Source organism: Odocoileus virginianus, chromosome 7, assembly GCF_023699985.2.
Source record: "Odocoileus virginianus isolate 20LAN1187 ecotype Illinois chromosome 7, Ovbor_1.2, whole genome shotgun sequence".
Classification (NCBI taxonomy): domain Eukaryota; kingdom Metazoa; phylum Chordata; class Mammalia; order Artiodactyla; family Cervidae; genus Odocoileus; species Odocoileus virginianus.
The window spans coordinates 67,401,039-67,417,724 of NC_069680.1; the positions used below are offsets into that span (position 1 = coordinate 67,401,039).

At 50.1% G+C, this 16,686-nt stretch overlaps 1 long non-coding RNA gene across 3 annotated transcripts in view; it reads left to right on the forward strand.

The window, feature by feature from the left end:
- Positions 1-16,686, forward strand: part of LOC139035929 (uncharacterized) — a 145,767-nt gene that overhangs the window by 44,461 nt on the left and 84,620 nt on the right. The window contains exon 3 of one of the 3 annotated variants that reach the window (XR_011488583.1): positions 4,859-4,955. The exons of the other annotated variants lie outside the window; for them this stretch is intronic. This is a non-coding gene — a long non-coding RNA (uncharacterized lncRNA). Of the gene's footprint in view, positions 1-4,858; positions 4,956-16,686 lie in introns of those variants that run through there. 3 annotated transcript variants of the gene reach the window in all.

Here is a 16,686-nt window from a genome sequence, read left to right on the forward strand (position 1 = left end):
AGAGGGGCCAGGGAGAGGAGCGTCAGCTTGAGCTAGAAGGCTGCCTGGGGGAGGTACGGACTGAAAGGTGGGAGGGACCTGGGGATCAGAGGAGCAAGGGGTGTAGAGAAAAGGTTTGAGGGTAAGAATGAGCAAGAGGGAAGGTCAGGTAGCCACCCTGTAGGGAAGGGAAGGGAGAGGAGGGTGGGGGATGATGGCAGTCAGTACCTCCTTTCTTTATTCCTCTTCACCATCTGGGCACCACTGCTCATCAGAGGCTGAGTTCGCCTTAGAGGGGACCAGAATTGAGAAGGCCCTCTGGGTGAGCCACTCTGAGCTCCAGTGCATGAGTTCCTGTTGGTCACAGGCAAGTGTGGCCGTGATTGTGTGCAAAGAGGAGCCTTAAAGCCCTGGAGGGGCCCTGGTGGACCAACACCCGAGTCGAGAGTGAAGAGACCTGGGCTCAGAGAGGGCAGGGAGCTTACTCAGGGTCATGCATCAAGTCAGCTGTAGGGCAGACATGGCCTGGAGCATCTCACACCTGTTTCTTTCCCCTGTTACTAAAGCTAGCTCTGATTGAGCACCTACTATGTGCCAGGTGTTCTAGTTCTTTGTATTTCCACATTTAACCCTACTGCAGCCCTGCATAGTAGGGGTTATTATTATTATTATTATTATCCATATTTTAGAGATGAAGAAGCCAAGGAAGAGGGGAACCCAAGCATCTGGCATTGGAGCTCCTTTCTTGCCTTTGAGGGCGCCTGGTCCAGCTCCCCTCTCCTTTCCTGAAGGAATGTGTCCTTGTCGAGGTCTCAGCTTCATTTGGTATTCCCTCCCTCCTCAGCAAAGCACCTAAGTGCCTTCTGCGCTCCCAGAACGTCAGGGAACATCAGCAAGACAGGCGAGGAGGCCCCCAGACCCGCGCCCCGTGCCGTGGGAAGGGCTGGCTCACTCTGCCGACTTCCATTAAACATTTGACGCATCGCAGAGCTGCCGAAAGCCATCCATCACGGCCGCCTGCTTCCGCCTGCCTTTCTGACCTGCTCCCAAAGTGGGGCCTCTGCCTTCACGGCCAACGTATGGGAAGCGGGGTGGGAGAGAGGGGACATGGCCATGGCCAGGTGCCTGTGACCACCTCTTCCCCTGTACAGGGGCCCAAGGAGGAGCTTCGGGGTTGACTGAGCCCTGATATTAACAAGAGTACTGTCTACTGCATGCTCAGTGCGCCGGGCAGACCAGAGCGCCTTCTGTAGTTCATCTCCCCAAAACCCCACCCTTCCCATCACCGAAAGGCACACTTATCATTGCTCTTCATTAGATGTGGAGCCTGACATTGGAAGGTTTGGTTATTGTGGAGGTGCTGGAGCCATACTGGGCACCGGAGTGCAAATCCAGTCCCTCTCCTCACCCCTCCTCTACTTGGGGATGGCTGGGAGGACAGGTGCTCAGCAGGGAGGTGGGGGATGAGCCTGAAGGTCAGAGTGCCCTGGGTGGGCAGTCCACTGGGTGGGCAGTGCACTCAGTGCCCAGTGGAGGACCCCAGCATTGGATGAGCCATAGGACAGCCTCTGTGGGTGGCAGGGTCCTGTCCCTCCCTCCACCCAGCTACTCCAGCCAGAACTGGGGTCCTCCTGGCACCTCCCTCACCCCTGACCCCCAGTTCAGTCAGTCGACAGGCTCTCAGCTCCTCCTGCTAAGTGTTCTTTACTCCTTAAGCCAGCCCCCTTTCACATATCATGGCTGCTCAGGGGGGACTCCTCCAGCCCCTGCTGGTCCCTGGCCTCCAGCCCCTGCTGGTCCCTGGTTCTCTTTCTTCTCCTTACTGGAGCCAGACAGGTCCAGATGTGTTCTGGACCCCACATCTCCTCCTCACCCCTCTGCTTAAAAACCTGAACCCGCCTTGGGGTAGAGCCCACCCATCTTCCTTGGCCAAACTTGCAGGGCTGCTCAACTCTCCAGGCCCCTGTTCCCTTTGCCTCTGCCCCCACCCCAGGCTCATGCTGAGGTCTCTGCTCCTGCTTTGCTCTCAGTGGGTGCACCATCTCATGCCTCACTGCCTGGCTAATTCCTGCCTATTATTCAAATCTCAGCTTAGATGGTATTTCTTCCAGGGAGCCTTCCCTGATTTGCCAGTCTGGGCTTAAGGGGCCCTTTCATGATCTTCCCTCCATGTGGCACAGTCCACACTGTCCCAATTGCTTCCCTGCACGGCTGTCAGCCTCTATTGACCGTCAGATGTGGGGAGGTTGTGAGTGCCCCCCACCAGTGTCCCCTTGGGGTTTAGCATGGGGCCCGCTCTGTAGTAGGCACTACATGAATGAACAACTCCTGTGATGAATGAATGAATGATGACTGATAAGGCTATGGTGGGGCCCTGACAGTGTGGTGCAGGTCAGGGGCTCAGACCCAGGGGCCATCCCAGCAGGAGGAGGCAATGTGGAGTTTTGGAGTTTAAACCAGACCCCAAGGGGGGAAGGGGGGTGAGATGAATTGAGACATTGGGACTGACATGTATACACTCCTATATATAAAGCAGATAACTAGTGGGAACCTATGGTGTAGCTCAGGGAACTCTATGCTGTGTGGTGACCTAAATGGGAAGGAAATCCAAAAGAGAGGGGATATATGTATACATATGGCTGACTTACTTTGCTATACAGTAACCAACACAACATTGTAAAGCAGCTATACTTCACTGAAAGTTAATAAAACAAAATGAAAAATCACTAGTCCCCCGCTGTTTACAAGCTGTGTGTTCTTGGGTTTGGTCTCTCCCAGCCTCAGTTTGTTCATATGCAACACAGAAATAATAATAATAACTCCTTTGCTGGGACCTGGGGGAGAGAGGCCCTGGACACAATGGTTGTGCAGTGCCTAACCCTGGGCTGGGCTTGGCAGAGGATGAAACAGGGCTCCTTCTGGGACTGAGCAGGGAACCCAGGTGTCCCCCTTGGGCATGAGACCAGGGCCATGCTGGAAGCTTCTCTGAGACTTGGAGGTGGGGCTGACAGGTCTGGGCTCTGCAAACAGGAGGGTGTTGAGGAATGGACTGACCAGGAGCGTAAAAGAGAGGGCAGCACTAGGCCTGGCAATTTCTCCATGCTGCCTGCAGGCTCTGCCTCTCATCCTTAGCTCATCCCTCGTTTGTATCTAGCCAGAGTTAGAACTGGCAGACTGAGATTTTACGATGTGGTGAAGCGGAGGGTCTCACTCAGAGTTTGGAATGTTGGGGTGTGGAGGTGAGGGAGGTGGGATATAGAGAGGGGAGCAGGTCACCATTCACTAATTAATAGTTGTCACTATTGCATGCAGACACTTTTAATTCTATTTTACATGATGATTAAGACCCCTGGCTTAAAAAAAAATGTATTTATTTATTGGCTGCAGCACGTGGGCTTCTCTCTAGTTGTGGTGCACAGGCTCTCTACTTGCCACACACAGGTTTAGTTGCCCTGCAGTATGTGGGATCCTAGTTCCCCAACCAGGGGTCGAACCCATGTACCTTACACTGGAATGCAGACTCTTAACCATTGGAGCACCAAGGAAGTCCCAAGAGCACTGGCCTTAATGTCAGGAAGGCGCCTCTAATTCTGGGTCTGTGACTGTGCATATACTGTAAAGACGGGGAATAAGACAGTATCCCCCTGGTCATTGTGGTGAGCTCTGGTGACAGTGTGAGAGAAACACCCAAAACTGCTATGTGTGAGCCCACGATGGAATCTTTGGAACGGCGTGCTGGTAGACATAGTTTTCATCTCCAGACGAGGACATCCGGTCCAGGGAGATGAAGTGAGGAGCCCACTGTGACCAAACGAACAAGTGACCTGGCCCGGGCCCCACGCTAAGGAGTTTGGCCTCTGGGGCCACAGGGGGCTGCATGTGGCGGGTAATATTTTTCTCATCGCCCTCATGGTGCGTTTCTTAATTTAAAGTGGGAAATTCCATATTCGGTGCCTCATCAATCATTTTTGTGAGCTCAGCTCCGTGGAAAGCACAGAAAACATTTATATTTGCAGCTCAAACTGTCGAAAATATAAAACAATTTAAATAATATTAACATTTTAACAGCCTCCACTCACGGTTCTGTGAAATTAACCATTATCTCTTGGAGTGTTTGTTAAAATTCAACAGTGGCTAAGTAGTGAGGTTCCGGGTGTTGCCTGGGTTTGGGAGGCTGGATGGGAAGGCAGCCCATGTGACTTCCCCAAGTGTCATTCCTGCCCACGCCCTTGCCAAGGGGGCAGCCTCCTACAGCAGCAAGTGTGGTTCCAAGAAGACCTCCCAAGGAGTCTAGGTTTTGGAGGCAGAGATGAACATGACACAGACTGCCCTCATGGAACTTCAGTGGTGGGGCAGGTGACTGGAAAAATATACACTAGGGTGGAATATGTGCTACATATGAGAATGGGGTACTGCTGTCCTGGGGGCACTGCAGAGGCAATCAGGAGCACTTCCTGGAGGAGGAGGCATCTGTGCTGATCTTTGTACCAGTTTGTCACTAAATTAGGGGAACAGATGGATCATCTCAGGCCTGGCCCTGCAGGTGGGGTCTGCAGTTTATCCTTGGCAGTGAGAAAGAAGGGCCTCCAGAGGCAATGTTTCTTTCTGGTCCTGTCCAGGCCCCATGCACCTACCTGGGAAAGGGTCAGAGGATGGTTGGGGTAGACACTTGCTGAGCAGTTGGGTGACCTTAGAGATGATAAGCCCAGAACAACAAAGACTCAGGGGTAGAATGATGTTATTTTCAAATAATGGGAATGAGGAATGGACTTTTTTGATGACTTCAGTAGGAATAAGTGGGCTTTGTAGGTACATGTTATCATTTTTAACCTCTTATCTCCTTATCTATTCTTGCCTACCTATTCTTCCTTTACCACAGAGTCAGGATAGAGTTGACAAGAATGAAAAGGTGAGTTTCCCATCTTGCGGGGGGAGGGAGTCCAACAGATGTGTGATGTGTCAGGCATTTGTAAACAAGGACTCCTGCAGGGGACATATGTCTAGCCCTCACATTGGCCTTCCCCACATAGGGGCTTCCCAGGTGGCGCTAGTGGTAAAAAACCCAGCTGCCAATGCAGGAGACACAAGAGGTGTGGATTCAATCCCTGGGTCGGGAAGATCCCCTGGAGTAGGAAATGGCAACCCACTCCAGTATTCTTGCCTGGGAAATTCCAAGGACAGGGAAGCCTGCTGGGCTATAGTCCATGGGATCGCAAAAGAGTTGGACACGACTGAACACACATGCACACACACATGTTGGCCAGGCCCTGGCTAGACACGATCTCCTTGATAGAAGGGGCAGACCTGGTTGTTACAGATTGAATTAAGTGTCCCCCCAACCCCCTGCCCCCATTCCCCAGCCATGTGACTATATCTGGAGATGGGACCTTTAATATGGTAATTAAAGTGAAATGAGGTTATAAGGGTGGGACCCTAATCAGATAGGTCTGATGTCCTTGTAAGAAAAGGAGGACAGACCTGAGATCTCTCTTCCCAAGAGCAAAGAGAAGAGGCCCCATGAGAAGGGAGAAAATATCAGCTCTAAGCCGTGGAGAGAGCTCTCATCAGAAACCAGCTCCAGTGGCACCTTGGACTTTCAGGCTCCGGAATGATGAGAAGATAAGTTTCTGATGTTTAAGCCACCCAGTCTGTTGTACTTTGTAATGCCAGCTTGAGTAAACTGATGAAGGGGGTTCACGGTTTGGTGAGAGAGATACTGAGCTTGCTGGTGATGATACAGCATGATACAGATATGCTTGGGGGGGGGCCGGGTGGCACCTAACTCAGCCAGGTGGACATCAGGGCAGGCTCCCTGGAGGAGGCAGTAGTGCTGGAGCTAAGTACAGAAAGACAAGGAGAAGCTGGTCATAGGGATGGGGGAGAGGAAGCAGGGAGGTTGTGTCCAGTGGAGAGAACAAAATGTGCAAAGACACAGAAGTGTTGAAAGGTTGGCAGGTTTGGAAGCACTGAGAGGAATTCTGTGTAACTTGAGTGCAGGGTAGGGAGGGAATATGAAGGAGAGAGGAGGTGGGGGGGACAGGCAGGGCCCACCAACCAGCGGAGGCCCTCTTGCATCTTCCAGGGATGGCCATGTAGGATCCAGTGCCTTCCAGAGCCCCTGGCTATGAGGACTCCACAATTAGCAACTCACTTGCTGTGTGACCTTAGGCAAGTCACTTAACCTCTCTGCACATCAATTTTCTCATTTGTAAACCAGGGAGAAGGATCCCTGCCCTGCCTGCCTCCCGCCTGCTTTGCAGGCTCAATAAGGTAATGCCTGTGAAAGCACTCTGGCGAAAACCCCACAATAGTGCCACAGACATGGAAGGTGTTATTATTATGTACCCACGCTGACTTCCATCAGAGGAGCTCGGAGTCAATGAGAGTCTTGAGGGCTGTCAGGGAACTGGCTGCTCTCTGAAGCTTGTCACAGAGACCTGTCTTTTCATTGTACTCCTTTCATATCACTGTTGGCTCGATGAAAGAAGGGGAAAGAATCTTTGATATGTCTAAATATTCCGTTCCCACCAAGACGGGAGGAATTCCGAGGAAGAGCTATTATTAGAGGCTGAGCTGGAAGCGGGCGCCTTCGGCGGATCAGAGCTGTCAGTTTGCATCAACAGCCTCCTGTTCTGCAGAGCTGGCCAGGCGGCTGGGGCCCGGGCACAGAGCAGGCGCGCCAGCCCGGCTGGTTGAATTCTGATGGCACTTACCTGGGAGGCAGAAGGACCTGCTTCTGGTCCTGATTCTGCATCCACTTTGCTGGGCCACCCAGGGCCAGTTGCTTACCTTCTCTGAGCCAAATAATGACAGTATATAGAATTCTTACTAAGGGAGAGGGCTTTTACGTGCAGGGGAAATAAGATGCTGCAAGTACAGAGGTGTGGGCAGGCTGAGAGGTGTCCAAGCACAGGCTGCCAACACCCTCGTGTGTGGAAGACAGAAAATTTCCTCTCTGGGAAGGATACATTAGGATCTTGCATCAGAGCCACCTGAGGCTTTGAAAAATCAGATTCCCAGGCACTACTCCAGGCCCACAGAATCAGAATCTCTATGTAAGCTCCCAGGTGGTGTGGATGCAAGAAGCCTGACCCAGCGTTCTGTGCTCCATGCTCCTGCAAACCCTCAGACTGTGTCATTGGTTGGGCTCTCAGATGCTGATTCCCTGAGAACAGTGGCACGCATGACCCAGTGAATCCAGCCTTTTCTTTTTTTTTTTTAATATCCTGCAACTTTACTATATTCGTTGATTAGCTCTAGTAATTTTGTGGTAGAGTCTTTAGGGTTTTCTATGTAGAGGATCATGTCATCTGCAAACAGCGAGAGTTTCAGCCTTTTCTCCGTTTGCCTCTAGCCCACACTTAGCCCTCCAGGAGCCTGTGGGTCCCAAGAACTGGACAGAATGGTGGCCTAATGCTGGTTCCTGGCTAGGGACATTGCCTTCCATACTGGTCTCACTGAGATTGTCTTGTGCTGACAAGCTGTGGAGAGACCAAATGGGGAGGACTTCTGGCAACTGAAAGGAATGGACTCATTTTTGGTGACTAGTCGCTTACAGAAAACCTCAGAGGGTCAGGCCCAGAAAGGGCTGAGATGTCACCTAAATCTAGTCCCTGTTTCAAAGGTAAAGACATGGACTCAGCAGGCCAAGTCAGTTACTTTAACTAGGAGCCCTGATCTATTAGGTTCGGTTTGTCTAGGACCAGGTTTAAGTGAGAGGAGGCAGAGAGAGCCCCCTGGCTGTCCACAGCCTGAGATGTTCAGCGTTCTGACGTAGGCTGACGTCCTGGGGGCGATTTAGAGCCTGTGCCTGTCCTAGCTCTAAGGGGTACATGTGAGCAGCCTGTTGTGGAGACACTTGACTTGGAGACTACCTGGGTCCCTCTCGCTGGGTCCTCTGAAATTTCCTGGGAGTGGCTGTAAAATGCCATGAGTCTCTCTACTTCCTCTCGAGAGAACGTAGCAGAACGGGGGTGAGGGTGACATTTGTAGAAAAGGTGAATCATTACAGATGTTGGCGTTTATTATGACTCGTGGCACACCTCCCACCTGAGTGGAACACCCTGAGTGATGTGTCATCAGGGCTGGTAGCACTAGATGCTGCCATGCATCGTGTTTGGCTCAGCCTCTCCCTGGCATTTTGGGGAAGCTGAATGAAGCTGAGTGCGGACTCCAGCCCAACCATCTAAGCGAAGGTAGACCCAGCCTGCGAGGTGAAGAGTCCACTTAGGAGACTTCACTGCCTTTGCTTTCACAGCACCTTCATGCCCTGAAAATACTTGATGCCTTTACTGGAAGGAGATTTCTCAGGTTGAGGCTATGTATGTTTTTTAGTCCCATATATATATATTTTTACTCTCCCCAAATTAGGCAGTAGTGCTGGGCTTTCTGCCCTCAGGGGTAGCAGTGGCCAGGAGGAAAGAGCTGTCTGAAAGATAATTCCATCCCTGGCTTTTCTTTCTAAAGCTACCTTGAGACAGTGATGGGCTTCCCTGGTGGTTCAGACGGTAAAGAATCTGCCTGCATTGTGGGAGACCTGGGTTAGATCCCTGAGTCAGGAAGATTCCCTAGAGAGGAGCATGGCTACCCACTCCAGTATTCTTGCCTGGAGAATTCCACAGACAGAGGAGCCTGGTGGGCTACAGTCCGTGTGGGCGCAAAGAGTCAGACACGACTGAACAACTAACACTGAGGCAGTGATACTGGGAGGTGGAGGATGGGAGAGACCTGAGGGAAACAGGAAAGGAGAGAAAAGAAGCTGTCCCTCCGCCACCCGTTTAACTCCAGCGTCTACGGACCAGAGCAGAGAGTGGCTTCCAGTTGTGCAAGCAGTAGGGCCCTGCATCCCTCTGCAGGGACCCCAGGAGGAATGGCTGGCTGTGTGGTTTTTAGCCTCCCCGAAGAATTCCAACCCCAGTATGGGACAGAGGCAGAGTGTGGGCCACACCAAGGGACCGAGGCTGGGGACGGTGGTGTGTCTGCAGAACTGTTCAAGCCTGAGGTGTTCCCCAAGCCCACACCTGGTATAAGACCCAGGGACCTTTGCATCATTTTTGCCTAGAAGGAAGGGCTCCTCGTCATGAGTGACTGGGGTTACATCTCTAGCCAGCAGGATCAGGCCTCCAGAATTCAAAATGAAAATGATATGTAGGAAAGGCTAAATGTGATTCTTCCTGTAAGCTTGAGTTTGGGAACTGAGATTCTGGTCCTCAGAATAGATAGTAAAGCAGGTCCGTGCCAGAAGCACATCACAGGTGGTCAGAGACGGCTAACATGTATCACCTAGAGAACAACTAAGATTAACTGGGAGAAGCTATCTAGGGCTCTGTGTTGACAGGATTCTGAAGAGGAGTCTTTGATTTTGCTGTTGTTTAGTCGCCAAGTCACATCTGACTCTTTGCGACTCCATGGACTGCAGCATGCCAAGCTTTCCTGTCCTTCATTAGCTCCCAGAGTTTGCTCAGATTCATGTCCATTGTGTCAGTGATGCTATCTAACCATCTCATCCTCTGCTGCCCTCTTCGCTTGCCCTCAATCTTTCCCAGCGTTAGGGTCTTTTCCAATGAGTTGGTTCTTCGCATCAGGTGGCCAAAGTAGTGGAGCTTCAGCTTCAGCATCAGTCCTTCCAACGAATATTCAGGATTGTTTTCCCTTAGGATTGACTGATTTCATCTCCTTGCAGTTCAAGGGACTCTCAAGAGTCTTCTCCAGCACCACAATTCGAAAGCATAAATTCTTCAGTTCTCAGCCTTTTTTGTGGTCCAACTCTCACATCCATATGTGACTATTGGAAAAACCATAGTTTTGACAATGCAGACCTTTGTCAGCAAAGTGATGTATGTCTCTGCTTTTTAATACACTGTCTAGGTTTGTCATAGCTTTCCTTCCAAGGAGCAAGCATCTTTTAATTTCATGCTGCAGTCACCATCCACAGTGATTTTGGAGCTCAAGAAAACAAAATCTGTCCCTGCTTCCACTTTCTCCCCTTCTCTTTGCCTCAAGGAGTCTTCAATTAAGGAGAAAGTAAGCTTTCATTTTGGGCTTACCAGGTGGGCTTCCCTGGAGTAGGAAATGGCAACCCACTCCAGTATTCCTGCCTGGAGAATCTCATGGACAGAGGAGCCTGGCAGACTACAGTCCATGGGATCGCAAAGATGACTGAGCAACTAACACTTACCGGGTGGCTCAGTGGTAAAGAATCTACCTGCCAATGCAGGAGACGCAAGAGATGCGGTTTTGATCCCTGGATAAGGAAGATCCTCTGGAGGAGGAAATGACCTATTTCAGTATTCTTGCCTGGAGAATCCCATGGACAGAGGAGCCTGATGGGCTACAGTCCATGGGATTCACAGAGTTAGACATGACTTAGCAAGTACTGAGCACAGCTTAGGCGTTCATTGACTAGTGAGCTGTAGCATATAGGCAGTTTTATTTTATTATTTATATAACATTTTAAGTTTTCTGGTTGTACTACTTGTGGGATCTCAGTTCCCTGGAGAGGGATTGAACCTGAGCCCCTGGCAGTGAAAACTCGGAGTCCTAACCACTGGACCATCAGGGAATTCTCGCATATAGGCAGTTTTAAATATTACTTGACTCTTCATTTTATAAGTAAGGACACTGAGGACCAGAGGGTTAAGCCTTTGCCAAAGTTTGGGACAAAGCTAGAGATGAGGACTCATGATGCCAGTGCTTTTTCCCCTTAACCGTAGATCAAAAATTATTTATGAAAAAAAATTATTTATAAATTAAATATAAGTAAGCTTACAAAGGGCTTCCTTGGAGGCTCAGTGGTAAAGAATCCGCCTGCAGTTCAGGAGCCACAGGAGACATGGGTTCAATCCCTGTGTGGGCAATCCAAATGCCCCCTGGAGAAGGGCATGGCAACCCACTCTAGTATTGGTGCCTGGAGAATCCCCATGGTCAGAGGAGACTGGTGGGCTATAGTCCCGAGGGTTGCAGAGAGTCAGACATGACTGAAGTGACTTAGCACGCATGTACAAGCTTAGAAAAACAACAAAATCCAAATAACATCAATCTGTGATGTCAGTGCTCTTTAATTGACAGTAGTTCACTGGGAAATTTTTTGTTCCCTTTCTTATTCCAGGCTCTGTGTTAGAGCAGGTAGAAAGAGTAGTAGTGATATATAAAACCTACTATTAACTACTTGCCTGCCATAATATTTCTAATCCTCCTGAGCATGCTATGTTACTATTATTTCTCTTCTTGAGGATGTGGGAACTGCCTTTGTGAGCAACCTCAGCCTTTCCTGTAATAATGAAGATAATGCAGTATTGCACAGGTGGTGCCACTTGGCAGTCACTCGGGCTTCTCATAGCTCTGCCACCTCCCAGGACCTCACCATTCTCTGCTGGCAGATGGGGACGCAAGATCAGGTGTGGCGGACTCTGTGAAGCAGATCAGCTGGGGCATTATCACTTGCACCCACCATCCACTAGCCGGGACTCAGCCACCTGGCCACACCTACCTGCAAAGGATGCTGGGAATGCAGATTGGATATATGAAGATGGGAAAAGAGAAAGGGGTTTGCATTAAATTTGTGGTTTCTATTTTAAAGTAGAAAGAGGCTGAGACTTAGAGACTTACATAGATTGCCTTAAGGTCAACCAGCCAGTAAGAGGCAGAGTCAGAGTCAGAAATTTGTATTGGTTTGCTAGGGCTTGCTGAGGCCAAGTACCACAAACTGGTGGCTTAAACCACAGAAATTTATTGTCTCACTGCATGGAGGCTGGATGTCCGACATCAAGGCCAGACTCTGAATGGTGAAACATGCAGTTTTATTGTCGGCAGGATTGGCTACTCCTGAGGGCCGTGAGAGAGCATCTGATCCATGCCTCTCCCTTGGCTCCTGGTAGCCTTGGTGTTCCTTGGCTGGCGGATAATGTTCTCCTTGGGTCTTCACATTGTCTTCCCGCTGTGCAGGTCTTTCTCTTATCCAAATTTCCTCTTTTTGTAAGGACACCAGTCATACAGGATTAGGACCTTCCCCAATGACCTCATCTTTAATTACATATATATTTGTTGGCATGAGACATATATATATGTATATATATATTAAATTTTTATTGAAATATAGTTGACTTACAATATTGTGGTAGTTTCAGGTGTATGGCACAGTGGTTCAGTTACATGAATGTATAAATATATGTTCTTTTATAGATTCTTTTCCGTTATAGGTTATTACACAATATTGAGTAGTTTCCTGTGCTGTACAGTAGGCCCTTGTTGGTTATCTATTTTATATATAGTAGTGTGTATATTTTACCATGACCTCATCTTCTCTTGATCATGTGCAAAGACCCTGCTTCTAAATAAGGTCACAGTCACAGGTACTGGAGGCTCAGACTCCAACATGTTTTGAGGGGATGTGCTTAAACACATGTTGTTGTTGTTCAGTTGCTAAGTCGTGTCTGACTCTTCGAAACCCCATGGACTGCAGCACACCAGGCCTCACTGTCCCTCACTCTCTCCCAGAGTTTGCTCAAGTTCTTGTACATTGAATTGGTGATGCCATCCAATCATCTCATGCTCTGTCACCCACTTCTTCCTCTTGCCCTCAATCTTTCCCATCCTCCGGGTCTTTTCAAATGAATTGACTCTTCACATCAGGTGGCCAAAGAATTGGAGTTTCAGCTTCAGCATCAGTCCTTCCAATGAGTATTCAGGGTTGATTTCCTTTAGGATTGACTGGTTTGATCTCCTTGCTTCAACCACTAACAGAATTCAAACCCAGGGGTGTCTGGAAGCCATGAGAAGGGTGTGGGGAGTCTGCCCAGAGGACTGAGGGAGGGCTTCCGGAGAGGGCAGTGTTCACACTGGGCATTGAGGACAGATCAGGTTTCTCCAGGTGGACGAGGGGGAAGGGAATTCTAGACAGAGGCCTGATGTACAGCCGCATTCATGAGCTACCACACATCATGAATGGAAGGGATAGCCTACATTTCTTTTTAGACATCCTAGAACTCAGCTGTGGCATTCAGACGGCCTTCCTCCCTTGAATCTAAATTACCAAGGCCCAGTTAGAAGGAAACAACAAATATGTATTGAGAACTGCTTTGTGATAAGCAATCTGCTATCCCCTGGGGACTCAGTGACAAGTAAAATAGAAGCCCTGCTCCCTAGAAGCTTATAGCTCGGGTAAGCATACAGTGAGCCCTCATGGAAAGGTAACTAATGAAAGTAGAATAAGAAACTTAGAAATGTGAAGTGAGTGGGATGGACAGGAACCCGAGCTGGTTTGGGTTGTGGAGGGAAGGGTTGTAGCAATCATGGAAAGCTTCCTGGTGGAGGAAGACTATAGGTTGGGACTTGACAGAGGGCTTGGATAGATATAGAGAGAAGGGAAGGGAATGGGATTTTATATAATGGGATCAGAGTAGCCAGGATTGGTGGAAGCCAGCCTGGGATTGGAGAATAATAGAACCTTGAGCGCCAGCCTGCAGGTTGGAGTTTGTGCTGTCTTGGGACCTGGCTGCTGACGTTCTCCTGCCAGTGGGCAGATTGCGTGTGAGGCCCTACAGCTGGAGGTGCACGGCGTCTGACCACTACACGTGGCACGTCCTAATGACGCACACCCCGGGGCCTGTGGGGACCAGCAGGGGTTGGTGCAAATGCTCCCCCACCCTCTGAACGCTGAGACAGATGCGGCAAGATGACTGTTAGGACCTCGGCTTGATGACTAGATAAGAGCAGACAGCACAAGCAGGCAATTGTTGTTCTTGCCACAAAGGGCATTCTGGGGGGCGGCCCTGCTAAGATCTCAGCCCAGCGGTCTCCCTGCGGGGGCCCAGGCACAGTGGCAGCACCACTGCAGCCCCAAATTCACAGTTATTAACTTAAATGACTGCCTTTACAGAGCACAGCATGGCACCGACCCTCCGTCAATTCTCAGACCGCGCCAGGCGGCTTTTGTCTTTTGGCACCACCTCGCCTCCCTCTCTGGCCTTCGGAAGGTGGCAGGGACATCCTTCCCTATGTGCTGGGGCCAGAGAAAGTGCATCTATCAGAGATAGAGGAGAGAGGCTGTTTAAGGTGCATGCTCACAACAAGTGTAACCTTTCCTGGGGCCTAGGAGCAAGACCCAGAGTTGGTGGGTGGAGTCCTGGCCTGGGCTGTGGGAGTCCCAGTTCTGGTCCTGGCTCAACCCCGAATCACAGAGGGACCTTGGGCCCAACAGGTCTCTCTGGGCCTCAGTTTCCCCTGTAACAAACAAGAAAGTAGTGTCTATTGGGGAGGCCAAATGTTTTGGTTTTGATATTGAAAAAGAAAGAGCTTTTTAAGACATATGTTCTGTCTGAATATTTTGGAAAATTTAGAAGCAATACAATTCTAGTCTGCGTAATAAACTTAGTAAGGAGGGAGTGATGAGGCCAGCAGCTCTCCTTCCCACATCCGGGTGTCCCTGAAATGGACCTCTGACCCCACCCCATCTGTGCACTGGTTCTAAGATCTTTAATTACATGGTGAAGAACTGGGAACAGACTGATCAGAAGTCAGCCTTTGCTAATGAAAGAAGTTGTCATAAATCAGGATTTAGGACCCATAGACTGACGTAGATGCCAACGGGAACGCTAATCCCCATGCCTCTTTCCAGGAATACACTTACCAAGTGAAAGTTGCCCCTCGGCCAAGAGGGTAGCTGGTTTAAGGTCCAGCTTCTCTAGTAAGGCCCCTGATTTCTCCATACGCCATGCCTCTGTCTACACCTCTGCTCAGGGGGGTCATTTGTGGTGTGTTTGTGTCCTTCCCAGGCTGTGAACACCCCTGGCAAGGGGACCACATCGTTGCTGTCTGCAGAGCCTGGCACAGGGCCTGGGAGAAGCAGATGCTCAGTGAACAAGCAGTTAAGTGGAATCCTTGCTGAGCACCTAGTGTGTGCCCAGCCATGTCAGGCACTGTGTGGCATGCTGAGTACTGGTCTGATCACTGCCCTAAACCTGTGCCCAGGAGGAAAGCTGATTGGCTGACAGGGTTGAGCCGTGTAGACAGTGGGTGAAGGGCAGGAGAGGATTCTTGGGGACCGTCACCTGGCCTGTGTCTTGGGGATGGACAGGAGTTAGGCAGGCAGCAGGGAAGAGTGGGGACATTGCAGGGGTGTGACCAATGTTCCCCATCCCAGGGAGTGCAAGATCTCTAGGAAGCATGTCCCATTCTATCCTCCCAACAGAGTTTACAGATGTTATGATCTCCATTTTACAGATAAGGAAACTGGGCTGTGCCAGGTTAGGTGATTTTCCAAGCTCATTCATAGAGCTGTATTTGAGCTCAGGTGTGTCTAATGCCTAAGGTTGTGTTCCTGTGCAGGTCAGAAGGACCGCAGGGCCTGGGTGGAGCAGGGAGTGGGCATGGTTGGCAAGCAGTAGGGAGGGGATAGGCCAGGAACATACTGGGGACTCACATTTTCAGAGATTGGTTTCTAGTCCCCATCAGTCCTGGAACTTCTTGGCCAGTGGACCAGATTTTGTTTCCCCTTGGGCAGATGAGAAAATTGAGACTCAGAGAGAGAGTGCTTTGTTGCTCTGCTAGAAATCTCTTAGGATAGGCACTGATGGAATAGGGGTGTCAACTCAGAGAGGGCAGAGATGGGTCAGCTTGCTCTCCACTTTACTGATGGGGCCAGAACAGTGCCTGGTTCATGGCAAATGCTAAGTAAACTTTTGCAGAATGAATGAATGAACAAATGAATGAATGTGGGAGCTGTCCAAACATTATGTGTGTGTGTGTGTGTGTGTGTGTGTGTGTGCCTTTAGAATAAGATCTAGATGGTCTTAGGAATTCTAGGAAGGGTATTCCTTCACCCACAACAAAGAGAGCTACACAGAGGGAATTTGTAAGTCCTTGCTCTGTCTTTGGACCTGTGCCAGATAGCCTCTGGAGCAAGCATTCACTTATCTAACAAGGTGTTGGTGGGAATGGGTGCAGCAGCATCCTAGGTCTTTGAGGATAGAACAGTGAATGAAACAGTCAAGGTCCCTGTGTTCAGCAGCTCACTTCCTAGTTGGGTGGCACAGAGAATAAGTCAGAAAGCAAAAAAAGTTCCCTGAAACCATTACTGCGAGGTGATTTTTAGTGACAATTGCTATGAAGACGATAAAAGAGGGTAGGACTGTTGGGTTCTGGAGGATGTACTGGAAAGGGGAGGATTAAGGGAAGGGCTCTCCTGCTTGGTGCAAATAGGCCAGATCTGGAGGAAGAGCATTTCAGGCAGAGCAAACTGCATGTGCAGAGCCCCGAGGCAGGAGGGCTCGCTTTCCGGGGGAACAGGAGGAGGCTGCTATGGCTGGACAGTGAGTGGACAGGGAGGACGTGGGAGGAGAGGATGCAGGCAGGAGGGTGGGACCCGCCATCAGGGCTGTGTGAGGACAAGGCGGTGTGAGTTCTTGTAAATGCTACAGGAGGGTTTTGGGGCAGGCCAGTTAGCATTCTCATATTTGGGTGTTGAAAAGATAAGCAAATCCATTCATGAATGATGTAAGTGTGATGAATATTATGAAGAAGAAATAAAGGATGTCTGGTGGCGATGGTGGGGGACTTGGCTGTGTCAGAGGAGGTAGCATTCAGGTGAGATCTTGAGGCATCCAGGCAGGGACACTGGTGTGCAGGACTCCTGCTGGGTGTGGGGATGATGTGGCCCAAACTGACCCCGTAGGGGATGTGCCCAGGAGGGCCAGAGGGCAGACCTGGCAG